The sequence below is a fragment of the Tyto alba genome, unplaced genomic scaffold (assembly GCF_018691265.1).
Source record: "Tyto alba isolate M040663 unplaced genomic scaffold, T.alba_DEE_v4.0 Super-Scaffold_1000006, whole genome shotgun sequence".
NCBI lineage: Eukaryota > Metazoa > Chordata > Aves > Strigiformes > Tytonidae > Tyto > Tyto alba.
Window position 1 is genome coordinate 5,054,737 of NW_024881272.1, and position 13,319 is coordinate 5,068,055.

The 13,319-nt window shown below is 39.8% G+C and overlaps 1 protein-coding gene across 9 annotated transcripts in view; it reads left to right on the plus strand.

Annotated features, from left to right (window-relative positions):
- Positions 1 to 13,319, plus strand: part of RASAL2 (RAS protein activator like 2) — a 188,798-nt gene that overhangs the window by 113,209 nt on the left and 62,270 nt on the right. The window lies entirely within an intron of this gene.

Sequence of the window (13,319 nt, forward strand, 5' to 3'; positions counted from 1 at the left end):
CTGTCTCATCATCTGGTGTTAGAAGTGGAAGTTGCTGTGAATTAGTCTTTTTTTTTTTTTTTTCTGAGTGTGCCAATCAAGGAGAGTTCAACTCCCACCTGATGATGTTGGCAAAGCTGGGGTTTCTTGACATAGAAAGGGAGCGAGCAGCAACCTCAGGGTGGAGCAAAACTCCCTATTGGCACAGCACCCTCAACCCTGCTCTGCAAGAATTGCTGGTATTTAGTTCATGCTGGAAACAAGCAAGTTAAACTTGTTGTGGGAGTGCTACATAAAGCTGTTACCTTGTACTAAACCTTGTGGAAAGAGGATAAATAATACTCAAGTTGATGGGATGGTGTGGTAATTCCTACATGATCTGACCAGAAGCTTAGAAAGTCATATGGTCAGTAGAATATCATGTATTGATCATGTTGAATAGCTTCCCAAAATACTTTGAAGCTGTCTGTGTGGGTCTTGCAAATTCTGATGGCACCAGAATTTTGCAGATGGAGTGATAAGACATTTACTTCTCTCTCATCTGAAACTGTTTTTATCAAAATTGTAGTTCTCTATTTTCTGTGTGATCATGTCTAGTCATAGAAGGCAAAAAAAAAAAAAAAAAAACTCGAACCAGCCACCATCGAAACTCTAGCCCTCACTAAGTTGTTCTTTGGTTTGTTTGTTTGTTGGAGAAGTCATCCCAATAATTTAGTCTAAATAAGAAGTCATTCCTGGCTGTTTCCCTGCTTCAGTTGAGAGTATATGTCCGTGGAAAAACAGTAGGTCAGAAAGTAATACTAGAGACCAAGATGAATGATGGCAGTATTCCGACAAAACTGCTGTAATTATTTTCACTTGTGTGGGTTTTTTTCCTGAATTTGGGAAAAATTCAGCGCTTGTGAAGACATGAGTTGTGCGTGCAAACTATGTGGCCTGTAGGGTGAGCAAGAAAAACTGTTTTCCATGCCTGACTGCAGCATTTGTGGAGAAGTACTTTGCTGTCCCAATAGCAACTTAGAGGATACCTCGGTGCAAGGTGTCCCATTTCCCCAAAAACCTGCCTGCTTGTTTTCTCTTTTTGACAGTTCATAGCATGTCAGCATCTTGTCAGCAAAGGATTGAGCAGTTGAGTCCTCAAGGAGAGTAATAACCTGTCAAATTGCCTGCCTTTTGTACTGTCCCTGTCCCTATCAGTTACACTACAAGCACTGGGAATAGTTATTTAAAAGATACTTTTTTCCATGGTGTTCCAATATAATTTCTGATAAGTCTATCGTATGTTAAGTAAGTGCTTCTCCTTGTCTGTCTTTCTAATAAAGATCTTTTATGGTAATTTAGGACAGATAAAATCTGAAAGGCCTTTAAGATACTCTGTAGAATAGCAGTGGTGCTGTGCCTGAACTACTTAAGCAAGACCTCAGAATCTTTAGACTATGCCTTTAGAGACAGGGCAGGGAGGAATGGGTGCTTCAGCTTACTGCCTGCCTGCAGTGTGGTTTCTGGGCAGTTACTTCTTAATACCTGGGAGACTTGGAAGTACAGCCAGCAAAACTTCCTTGCTTGGAAAGATTGGTTTTTCTAATACTACTACTAAGTGATGCAGGTCTAGGGGATAGAAGGAAAGAAGCTGCGCTGCTTTATTTTTTTGGTCAGCAAATATTTGTATTTATTTTTTGCTATTTTCCTTCTAGTAGCTCTACAAAAATAGCATTCTTTCTTGTTCGCTTTTGTCTTGGTCATGTTTAAGCTGTACTTGCATTTGAAGTTTACATTTCTTGGAAATTCTTGCTTAGAAACTAACAGTATGATGCCAATATCACTTGACACAGTGGTGATTTCAATCCTCACAGTATGAAAGTTCAAAAAGTCACTCTCCATTCCTCTTTCACACTACTTTAAAAGATGGAAGAACTCTTGGATTTCTGGGCTGGATCTTCAGTTATGTGAAGCAGGTGATATAAGCGGGCTCAATCGGTGGGGGATCAGACCCTGAATGTTGATTTTTTTCATGTTCTTCATCCATTTTTGAAAGTTTGGCACTCTGGGGCCGCCTTAAATTTTCTTTCAGTCCTAGCACTAAAGTAACATTTTTAATGCTAAATAACTTTAGAACTAACATAACATTTCTAGCAAAGATGCTTGCTCAGAAATCCTTTGTTAAATTGAAGTGCTTGAGACTCGATTCATTTCAAGCTGTCCTTTTCACAGTGTTGCTGCACAAAGCCTTCCATATCAATCTTGGTGCCTGGCAAATCCTTGAAAGTGTGGGGTTTGCTTTGGTTTCACAGCTCCATGTTTCCAGGACATTTTCAGTCTGTTCTTTGTTTTGAACACCCAATGTTTTTGGTTGGAGGGAAAAAATATAGAAGGTATTCTGCATGAACGCATTCTTGGGAGAAAAGTCATTGCGTGAGTGCCAGCATCAGAGATTAAGCAGTCTTTACATACTGCTCATTAAATATAAAGCTGATTGTATTCATACTTTAATACAAGATGTCTGTTTACATGAGGCATATGGCTCACAGTTTGGAAAGGCACTCCAGAGTGGATGACTGTAAATAATGTCTTGGCCCTAATTTGGAATGAAATTAGCTTAATGTTTTTAGAGTAGTCATTAACAGATACTTACAAACTACTGTACTGCAAGCAGCATAACTTAGTTGAATCCCTTGGCTATGCTGAGGATACCTGAAGTTGGATTGAGTGCAAACGTGTAATTAAGTTAGTGTGGAAATGGGGGTGGAAAAAAAAAAAGTCATGGTTGCTTCATCAGTGAAGTTTTGAAAATCCAGTAGTTCTCCCCAGCAGAAATACTTGTGTCAGAGCTCTTAGTGCTTCTGGTTAGGTCACTGTTTTGTAACATCAGCAAAGTGTTTTTCCGTGGGAAGTGGACAACAGTAACAGAATGGTTTGACCTATAGTAGTAAAAATTTCCTGATACTAGTTCTGATTTTTGGAACTGATTGACTTAGGGTTAACATGCCCAAGAACCAAAATCACAGTAATTTGTCTCTTCTTTAATTACAATAATTATTTTAAAATCTTTTAAGACTGCGTCTTTCTTGCTGTACATGAGCAGTGTGATGGTTCCTTCTGTGCTTACCTCCTCACTCTCTAGGTAGAGCCAGGTTTCTCAAATTACGCAATGCTGGGCATTCTTTGTGCTGTGGGTGCAGGTACATGTCTCACTCACTCCGTTGATCCTCAGCTGATGGTTTGACTCCCAGTCTTCCTGCTCTCCTCAAGCATCTCTTTATTAATACATCCTGAAGGAAAAAAGTATAGGAGTGTACAGTCTTAGACTCAGCAATACTTGGTTTTGTGGGCAGGTACAGTCAGCAGCATGAAGAATTCGTCCCCAGCCCCTGCAGCATTACAGTCTTGCATCAGTTTTGCCAGGAAAACATAACACTGGGATCTAGAGAGGGAACTGGGGCAGACATGCTTCCAAAAAAAGCCACCTTGTTTATGTTGTGTTAGAATGTTCAGGAGGAAAATACTATGGAAAAATTGAAGATGTGTTTTAACAGTAGTTTAAAATTCAGCTCCTTAGCAAGTAGTTTCATAGGCTTCTGACAGCTTTTTTTCTTTAAGCTGAAAAACACATCTATAATTCTAAGATACTGTGTATACTCAAGGTAGTTCATATGCACCAAGGAAACACAGTGTAATGGGAGGCCTGAATTATGGAAAAGATTTTGAAGCCTTGATTAGATTCATATAGGCAGTCAGATGTATCTTTATATTGCAAGGGAAGTATAAGTCAACTTCTGTGCTGATAAGTGTCATTCTTTGTGCCCAAGTAAACTGACTTAAGTGAATTTTGTCCGAGGGGCCCATGACTAGCTCCGCATATTCAACCATTTTTGAAGTGTTTATGATGAGGACTTACTGCTCAGTTTCAATAAAGGTGAAGTATGAATAGCCAGCCAAGAAGTCAGATGATTTTGGTAGGGAGGCTTGGTGGGCACGGGAGAGCTTTATAACGGCTAACCCCTCCAGGTTTAGTTTAAATTTTCATTTCAGCTACTGACCGGTTTGGCTCCAATGCCCTGTCAAACTGTGGGGAAATAGCTTCCTGACATTATTTAAAGTGACACCTGTACAAGGGAGCTCTTGCCTGCGTTATTATATACTAGAGAACTTCAAGGTTTGTTGTTTTTCTCACCTTCGTTTTGAGCCTTTCTGTCCCTATTTATCTTTACAGGCTGTCAGCAGGCGCAGCTTTTGCTGCCCCTGGATTCCTCTACAGCTCCAGCAATTGTTATTTAGGAAATTTGTTGCTCTGTCTCCCTCCTGAGTAACCACTGGGTCAATGTCTCTGATCTCAGCTGGGTTTGGAAGGCTAGTGGTGTTCACTCTGGAAAGTAAGGGGAACTATTACCCTTATAAAAGATAATATTGCATCAGTGCTGTGGCATGTAGAGGTTCTCATCTTCAGCTGGATGAGAGCTGTTGAGAGTGAGGGCTAAAGATCACTGACTCTGCTAAAATCACTTCATTAAGCAATCTGAAAGGATAAAATACTGGGCAATAATGTGTATGAGTGGGCTGGTACTTCATCAGCGTGGTTTCACTTTCCACAACGGAATGGACTGGCTTAAAGAGAGACCTGAGTGTCCATCAATTTTTTTTTCTCGTAAAAAGGGCTTTCCATGTACTTTGCCATGCTCCAGCAGGGCGATCCGTATCTTCTCACGTCTGATGTAAATCTACTATTGATTTACATTGCAACAGAATGATTCTCTTCTGCTGCTCGTAGCTTGTTTATAGGATTGTGTCATGGTATTACATGCTGGTTTTGCTTATGTGGCTTAAGCCAAAAAGTTATCCATGTCACAAAATAATTGTGAATCCTTCTGCCAGATTTCCGAAATACACAATGAGTTACTTGGCCTTGTCCATCTGGATGCTCTTGAACTAGATCATAGGGTGGTGAGATGGCTGCTACATTGTAATACAACTTCTCAAGGCAAAATTACTTTCATTATAGGTAGGCATTTAAAATTACTCAGTGCAGGAAACAGAGCCTTTTGCGTATAGAATTGACATTTTTAGATATCTGGGAAACTTATTTTCAGGCTAGCTTGCTTGTTCTGTGCTGTTTCATGGAATAGGATTGGAAAATTACTACTGCTTTGCATTTTTCTGGGGCAAAATGTCTCTGATAACTTTTCTTGTTTCCTAATAGAAGGTATAGAGGTGAATAGTTTTGTCTGGTACATACAACACTGATCCAGGAGTTGGAGAAGCGGATGTTTAGTGTTTCTTGCAGATTAACTAGTGCTGCATCCTCAGCAAGCTCTTTTATGTGTTTCTGCCTGCCTGCTTTTTGTGAAAAAATTTGCCCTCTGCCTACTCCCCGTGCCCATGTTCTGAAGGGAGCATTTCATTTTTCAAGTGTGCAAGTATCCTGTCTTTATTCACTCCTAAATTAACTGTAAAACATTTTATTAAGAATGGCTTGGGTGTACAAGGTCTAATGTGTACTGCTGTGAAGACATCATCTACTGACTGTAGCAATATCCATCAATCAGTCCGTCAAGAGTCTGTCCCTAGTGCAAGTAAGATCCATTTTTCCTCTTCTTGTAAGTGCCTCATGCAGAGAACATTAATACATTATGATTTATAATACTACCGCAACTTTGTGCTTACAAAGCATCTGCATCAGAAAGCATCTGTGCTCTATTATTTGCATATATTATGAATTATCATTTTCTAAAATTCCTGTAGAAATATCTGAACACTCATGCTTCTGTGTAGTTTCACTTATCAAGAATGTTAATTTTTAAGTCCACGGGATGGAAAAGCTGCTTAGCTTCATAGGTTTCAAAATCGTAACTGTAGGAGGGTGACATTTCTGACAACTGCAGAAAGGAGCAGAAGCTCCTTCACTGATGGTAATGCAAAGATTTACCAGTTGGGGATGTATACACGTTTTAAACGGTTAGTTTATATAAGAGGTTTCAAGACATAAGGACTTGGTTTCATTTTCAGCCTTGTGAACTCATCTGCTTTTGGAACTCAGGGGTAGGGGAGATGAACTCCAACACTTCAAAGGAGTTTTCTCATGTTTTCACCTGCTATTCTGTATGGCTACTGGTGCTAATTTTAGAAAACAACAGTCTCTCAAGGCAGCGATTAGCTTTGGGGTTTTTTTGTTGCTACTTTGCTGATCCTTCCTACCTTTCTATATCTTTCCAGTACAGGATATTTTCACATTTTTGCATACTTCCACTCTGGTCAATAGAGCAATTTGTATCTGTATTTGCATTGGTTCAACAAACTTTTTTCCAGTATAGGTAGGTCTCACAGCATGAAAATGAGTTAGTCATGTTTTGAATATTCCTCTCATGTTTATTTGTAGCTTACCTCAAAAACTGGCTGTCCTGTAAAATTTGGACAAGATTTTTTGAAAGTTTTTGGTAAGCTCTAGAGCACAAGACCTGCTTTAAGATGGAGAAAGACAAATTTAAGAAGCTATTCACAGTGCTTTTTCTGCCTGTGGCAAGCTTTAGTGGGAGATCTGCACTACATCCCTCCTGCAGTTGTGGAGCGAGTTTAGTCTCTGGTTTTCTTGTACAGCAAAAGGTTTAAAAATTAAAAACAGTGCTACAGAGGAGTTTTAAGATATTTTTGAAGTGATTGTTTGAAACTAGGTATTCAAGGATGTAAACCAGAGTTTGATAATGAAGAGTATCAAAACATACAAATGGCAACCAGCGCCCAGTGTTTGGGAGATGAGACTGGATAAATTCATTAGTGGAACTAAGGAGCAAATTGCTAACCACGAGCAGAGTTAACAGTTGGAACAGCTTACCAAGGGAGCAGACTGGCTCTTTATGTCTTTGCAGTGTCTATTTACAATCAGGTGTCCTTTTTTCTGGAAGACGTGTCTTTATTCAACTAGAAATAGTGTCATGAATGGATGAGAGTCACTGGTTGATGATCTAAAGGTGTTTCAAGTCGGGTTAAATGATTGTAATCATTATTTCTACTTTTAAATTTGATGGATTTGGTGTTTCTACATGTCAGTGGTTCTGCTATATCTATCTATTGCTTTAAATTTCCTGGATTTCTGAAGGGCCTGTGTTCGTGACTTTTACTTTCTTACAAGGACTTTTCAATTAATGCTTTTATTCTGACACTTATTTCCACCTTCTGACAGTGCATTGCAGACAGACTTCTTGCATGATATTGTGACCTGTTAAACTAAAAAAAAAAAAAAAAAAAAAAAAGGAGATAAATAGTAGGGAAGTACTTATGCATATTTTTTTCCCCTTTGTGTGTTGCCCCAGGAATGTTAACGCACAGGAGAGGTCTGCGTATGAAAAACTTTAATGCCTTTTCAGTTCCTAGTTACACCCTTCTGACTGAAGTTTTTGCCAGTTCTGCCTCCATTCTCTACAAAGTTTTGAATGTTCCCATATTTTAAAATACTTCAATAAGCCAGTTTCATATTTGCTATTTAATATACTTCCCCTGTTATCATGAACATTGTAAAACATTGAAAGGGATGAATAAAGCTAAATTATGATACAAGATGAGACAGCTAGGGAGGAAAACAGGATCTGTACATGATCTGTACTGCTAGAAAGGATGCAAAATTGGTAGGCATTCATAGGAAATCAATACTCTTAACTCTGTTTTCTCTAGAACCTATTATTTATGGAGTTGCTAGTTAATATTGCAAATTAAACCAGTCAGTCAGGTGGTTGTGGGCACAGTATTTGTTTCACAGAAAACTGAAAGGAAGGAGGTTGAAATTTTTGTTTCATATTGACCAACCAGGTAGAAGAAAATAGCAATCTTATCCTTTATCTAATATATTTTTTTATATTCCATTCTTATTGCAAGTAGATTTATGTCATCAGTTTGTACAGTCTTAAAGAAGATTTTACTTGTAGAAGTTGGACAAAATGTGATCCTCCCACACACGCAGTAAAATTTGTTGGAAAAGCTCATTTTGTCAAAAAAAACCCTGCTATTTTTGCATAGATAGGAAATGTATCTGATGTCTTTCTATCGTTCATTTTATATTATGTAGGAAATGTTTCTGGTTTTTCGAATCCCACTGTTCATATTGGGGGTGGAGGCATGTACTTTTTCGGTGCACACAGGAGGACTGCTCAGCTAAGTCTCCCATGCTGCTGTGGTACCTCACTCCTGAACTGTTTGTCCCGTGTTCCCTCATTAATTGTGAATTCTGTATAGCATCTGCCCAGCTTGGCAGGTGTTTTATGAAAATATCAGTCCTGCACAAACAATACCTGCTACAATTTGTCTTAGTAATTGGAATTTTCTCCCCTGCTGGGGCTTGATAGCTCTTTTCTTCTTCATTTATTGGTTGATATCTAATTCTTCGCCTTGCTGATCTAATGGCTTTTTGTTGTTGCTGTTTTGGCTTGGGTTTTAGTCAGTGGTAAGCAAGTGTCCTAGTTGGTAATAGGGACTGGCAACTGTATAAATTATTTAAAATAAAGACAATTTCAAAAAATGGTGAACAAAAGGCGGCTGTCTCTTTAAAGAGTGCAGTTTGATCAGAGCATCAGCTCCATCCCCTGAGGACAAAGGCAATTTTGATTTGTGGGGCCCAGGAGTCCCTCACTTACCGGGATTCGTCTCTGCTCGTGCATGTGTAAACCTGTAAAATGCTCTTTTGTGTAGGATAAATCATACGCTGTAAATCCTGTACAATTAAATGTGACCCTTCATAAAGTCACAATGACAAGTCTTCATTGCAAAGCTGTGCAGAGCAAGCTCGCTGTCTAGACGGAGCAGAATTACTTCCCATTTATCTTTTGTTTTGTTTTGCTTTGTTAAATTAAATAACCGACCGCTAGCGTCGATGACTTCTTTGAACCCCCAGGAACGCTGCTCCCCCCTTACCTCTCTCTCGTTTGCCCTGCCGCAGTCGAGGCTGAAGCCCGGCGGGGCTGTGGCTGCTGCTTCGCGCTGATGAAGAGGAGCGGTCCCCCTCTCTGTAATGCTGCTGTTGGCAGCCGGCAGCAGATTCCATTATTGCCGATCAATGCTGCCGCCATGCAGGAGGAGGGGAGAGGGAGGGGTGGGAGCTTCCTATTCACAGATTGATCAACCTGCCATTGCACGAACAAATTCATTGTAAGAAAGGCTGGGATGCTGTTATAATAGCTGGAGCGGGAAGGGGCTTGTAAACAGGGGAATGCAGGCTCTTCAGTAATGGGGAGGGTATTTAAATTGCCTCTAAGCTTGCTGGTTTTTCTCTTAGCATAAAGCATAATACCTGAGCCTTCAAACAAAGCCAACACCATAAGGAAAGATAGAGATATATTACACTTAGCTGATGAGCTATTGTGCTGACTTATTTGAGCTTCAGCACTGAGACCTATTTCTTCTTTTTTCCTTAAACTGATTCTATCACAGTCTGCTACCTCTTTTGGATTTTAAAGCCTCACTTTCCCCCCTGCAGCCCTTTTTTGCCTTCTTTCTGTTCCTGCTTGGACTGAAACCTGACACAAGGGGACAACAAGTACAGATCCCACTTCCTGCTCCCACCCATGCCTGCTTTGTCAGTACGGGCTGTCAGATGTGGGGTTGAGAGAACAGGGCAGGATCACGCTCTCACGTTGTCAGTGTAGACAATAACTGGAGTACTGGAATCCCAAGACCACCAGCTCCTCCCCACCCTTCCTACCCTGCTTCGTTCACTTCTTGTTTTCTGTATGGAAAAGTTTTCTGGCTGGAGAATGAGTCTTCTTTCTCCTGGTGATGTGGCCGAATGGCTGGATAGCAGCACAGAAGATGAGAAAAGCCTTCTCTCGTTTCTTGGTACGGTAGGGTACTAACTGTATTGCTCTTTTTTTTTTTTTTTTTTAAACACTTTACTGGGAAGCCTTTAATTCTTTCACTGGCGCTTAATTTCTGCAATCCTTCAGTTACCTGATGTTACTTCTTTTTAAAAGCTTTTAAGTGGTATGCAATTATTAATTAAACTTCATTGCAATGTGTTTGAAATAGTTGCAAACACACTGGGCAAAGGTCAAGTTATAAATGAGCATGTGCCATGCAGAAAATGGTTTCTGGACTAAGCAATGTCTGTTTTTCTTCTCTGTGCCATTTGACCAGCTGATCACTGTGTTCAGTCTACTTGCACTCATTTCTGTCAGCTTGCCTACAACTTAACTTCTCAAATGTGTTATAGTAATAAGATAAATCAGAGGAGACTGCTGAAAGTTTTTCTTCTTAAGAGAAATGTTTAGATGTATTTAGAATAAAAATTTCAGCCATGGGATCAGATACTTCTCTAGCCTGGAAATTAAATCTAGGAAGCACAATCAAACAATCCTGTGCTCTATTTCTGGATGCTTACACATTAGTTTAACTGCATTCAGGTAGAAAATTGAAACTCTTCTTTTATTCATAGACCAGTGTAAATACCAGTAAGAGGCTGAAAATGTTTTAAACGGAGTTCACACATGGAAGCTGATTATTGTTTTGTCTTTTGCTTCAACCTCTTGCTATCTCAAACTGTTGTTATTTGTTCTTTTAATCCCATCTTCACAAATCATTCCATCTCTCTCCTTAATGGTTTCTGTTGTTCTCAGGATGCAGTGTGGGTTTTTTCCTATTTTAGTAATTTCTAGGTACCGAGTTGCTCGGACAGGCTGCCTGATATGTGTGTCCCTTTTCCTTTCCATGGACTATTTAAAATAATATGGCTTATAATGGTCCACTATATTTTTTCTTTCCAAGATACAGTAGTCATCATTATGGATCTTTGTCAGTCAGTCAAGTAGGTGACAGCTAATCCAGACTCTGTTTTCCCCCCCGTTTTGTTGTCCTCCGTCTAGATAAGAGTTTACACTAGTCTCTCTTTGGTAAGAGGTTCTCATACTTAGCAGGTCCAGAACAGTACAGAACGTGGGAGGAAAATAAGGGACTCCCACAGAGTCTATTTCGATTTGCTGACATTTCATCACTGTGTGCTGTGGCCTTCTTTGGGAATATCACACCAGATGTGAACAGGGACAGAGTAGGCATGGGCTGGGCACCAGTGCTGCACTTCAAGAAACTGCCATTTTTCCCACCTTACACATGTGCCTGTGTTCATATTTCGTTCCAAACCAAGAGATCCTCAAGATGTCTCCTAAACCTCACCCCAGAAACACCAGGAAGCATTTATTCAGCCTGGAGTCTGAAAGGTGTCACAAAGCTGAGCTACTTAAGGCAGCATTTTTTACCTCCAAAGTACTTCAATTATCTTTTTTCTTTTACCTTAAAGAGATACAAATTCCCAAATGATGTCTTAACTCTGGGGCCATATTTAAGGTTCAGTGGCGTCCCTCGGATGTCTACAGTACATTGGGACAATTTGTGTGTCCATAACAATAATTCTTACTGCTCAGGGGGCAAAATCCTGCCATAGCAAGCAAGAGGTACTGAGGCTTAGAGCAGCCTTCTGGCCCATTGAGGGGAACGGGGAAGAGCTGTCGAGCTTTGATGTGTCCAAGAGCCGGTCACTTGTGAGAACATCCCAATAACCAGAGCAAAGGATTGCTTTTTAGAGAATGCCTTGATTCACAGCCCTTTCACAGAGAGTAAAAAGGTTGGTTTTGAAAGCTGTGGCTCAAGGCTGTTGTTTAATAATGAGGATAATAAATATTGATATCATACTAATATGTGTGTAAGTCATAAGCCTCTAAACAAATTACATTGCGGGAACAAGTTACCACGCATCAGCTGATCTGTGTTAATTGTCTGTGTGCAACCTCTCTGCAGCAAACACAAGGTAATTTGAATTAGCCGGGGCAGTCCAAGATCATTAGGAACTAAGGAGGACATCAGTGTCTCCAGGTCATGTGCAGTAGCTCCTTGTGTCTGCTTTTGTGTTGGCACAGTTGTCCAGGCAATTTGTATTGCTCTGCGTAGAGTCAACCATTAAAGGAGGCTTTAGAGGCTGATGCATGAGGAGGTTAACAAGGGGCAACTCTTCCAAATTTTGTATGGCCACGCACATCACGCAGAGGATACGTTGAACAGTTTAGGGATGTGCATCTGTTTCATTTGTGACTCACGTTTGCAGAGCTGGAGGATTCTTTCCTCTGCCTCAGAGCGAATGCCTCGGTATAATGACAGCTGATACTGTACTCACTAAATGCCATGTACAGTTTCCTCAGAACATTCTGCAAAATGAAGTTGTGAGAGTCGGTACTTGAAAGCTCCAAATTATTATCTCCTATGATATTCTTGCCCTTTCTTCCAGCCTCCTCTGTGTATTCATCTGCTTTGCATGTTAGGACTTGTCTTTCAGACTGTAAAGCCCTTTAGGAATCAATGACTTAAATGTCTTTCAAGTGACTTAAACTGTCATTTACGTTGCTTGCTATGTACCCTCTGAACTGGACACTAATTCAGTTACACTGGGTTTTTTATATGCCAGCACCATGCAAGTGTCTTAACACCAATAGAATTACCTGTCTGTAAATTAAGAGTCTTTGATATTTACCTGGATCATCTTGCAAGACTTGTCTGATTGACTCAATCCCTAGTAAAGCACAGTATCTTCTTTTAAAATCCCTGCTAATGGGTTGGGAGAGTTTTTGATCATAACTGGCATCTAGCGGTTGTTTGATGATGGAGCTCTATAGCAAGTGAGCTTTGCAGAGTTTCCTTTGTATTTCCCTTTCCAGGCTTCGTAGCTTTTATGCAATTTAGTATACTGTGACTTGGTTGCATTCTCTCTGATATATCTTCTTGTGGCTTTTTTCCCCCATCTAGTTGTCTTAATAAATGTGGAAAAGTATCACTGCGAGTTTCAGTTTTCTCCTTTAAGTTTTACTTTCTCAAAATTACATAATGTAGTTTAGTCAGAACACGAACTTGGACTTCAGGATTTAAAACAGATTGGGGGTTTTGAGTTTGCTTTTGCCATAAGCTTCTTACAGAGGCATTTAGTTAAATTTTTATGACAGTCGGTGAATTGGGCCCGAGTCTGAATTCTCCCCAAGTGAGACAGAACACTTACTCCAAGATAAAACATTTTTATTTATTTTTATATGAGGCTTCCTATTTCATTAGGTAATACTCATCTGAACGATGCTATTCAGACATTTCTTCTTTTTCCTTCTTGTATATATCCTAATGCTTTCTTTATTTCTGCTTTTTATTACTGTCCATAATTTTTCAGCTGGTGTGTATTTTCACCAGGGTAGAAGACACTGTAAGTAAATAGTGGCTTCACTCAACAAGATCTCTTTCTTGTTAGTCCTGTCACACGAGCACCCTGAAATAACCCTAAAGAGACAATGAGACCAAAATAGTCTTTTCTGTAGGAACGAAGTTGTGTATGCCATAAT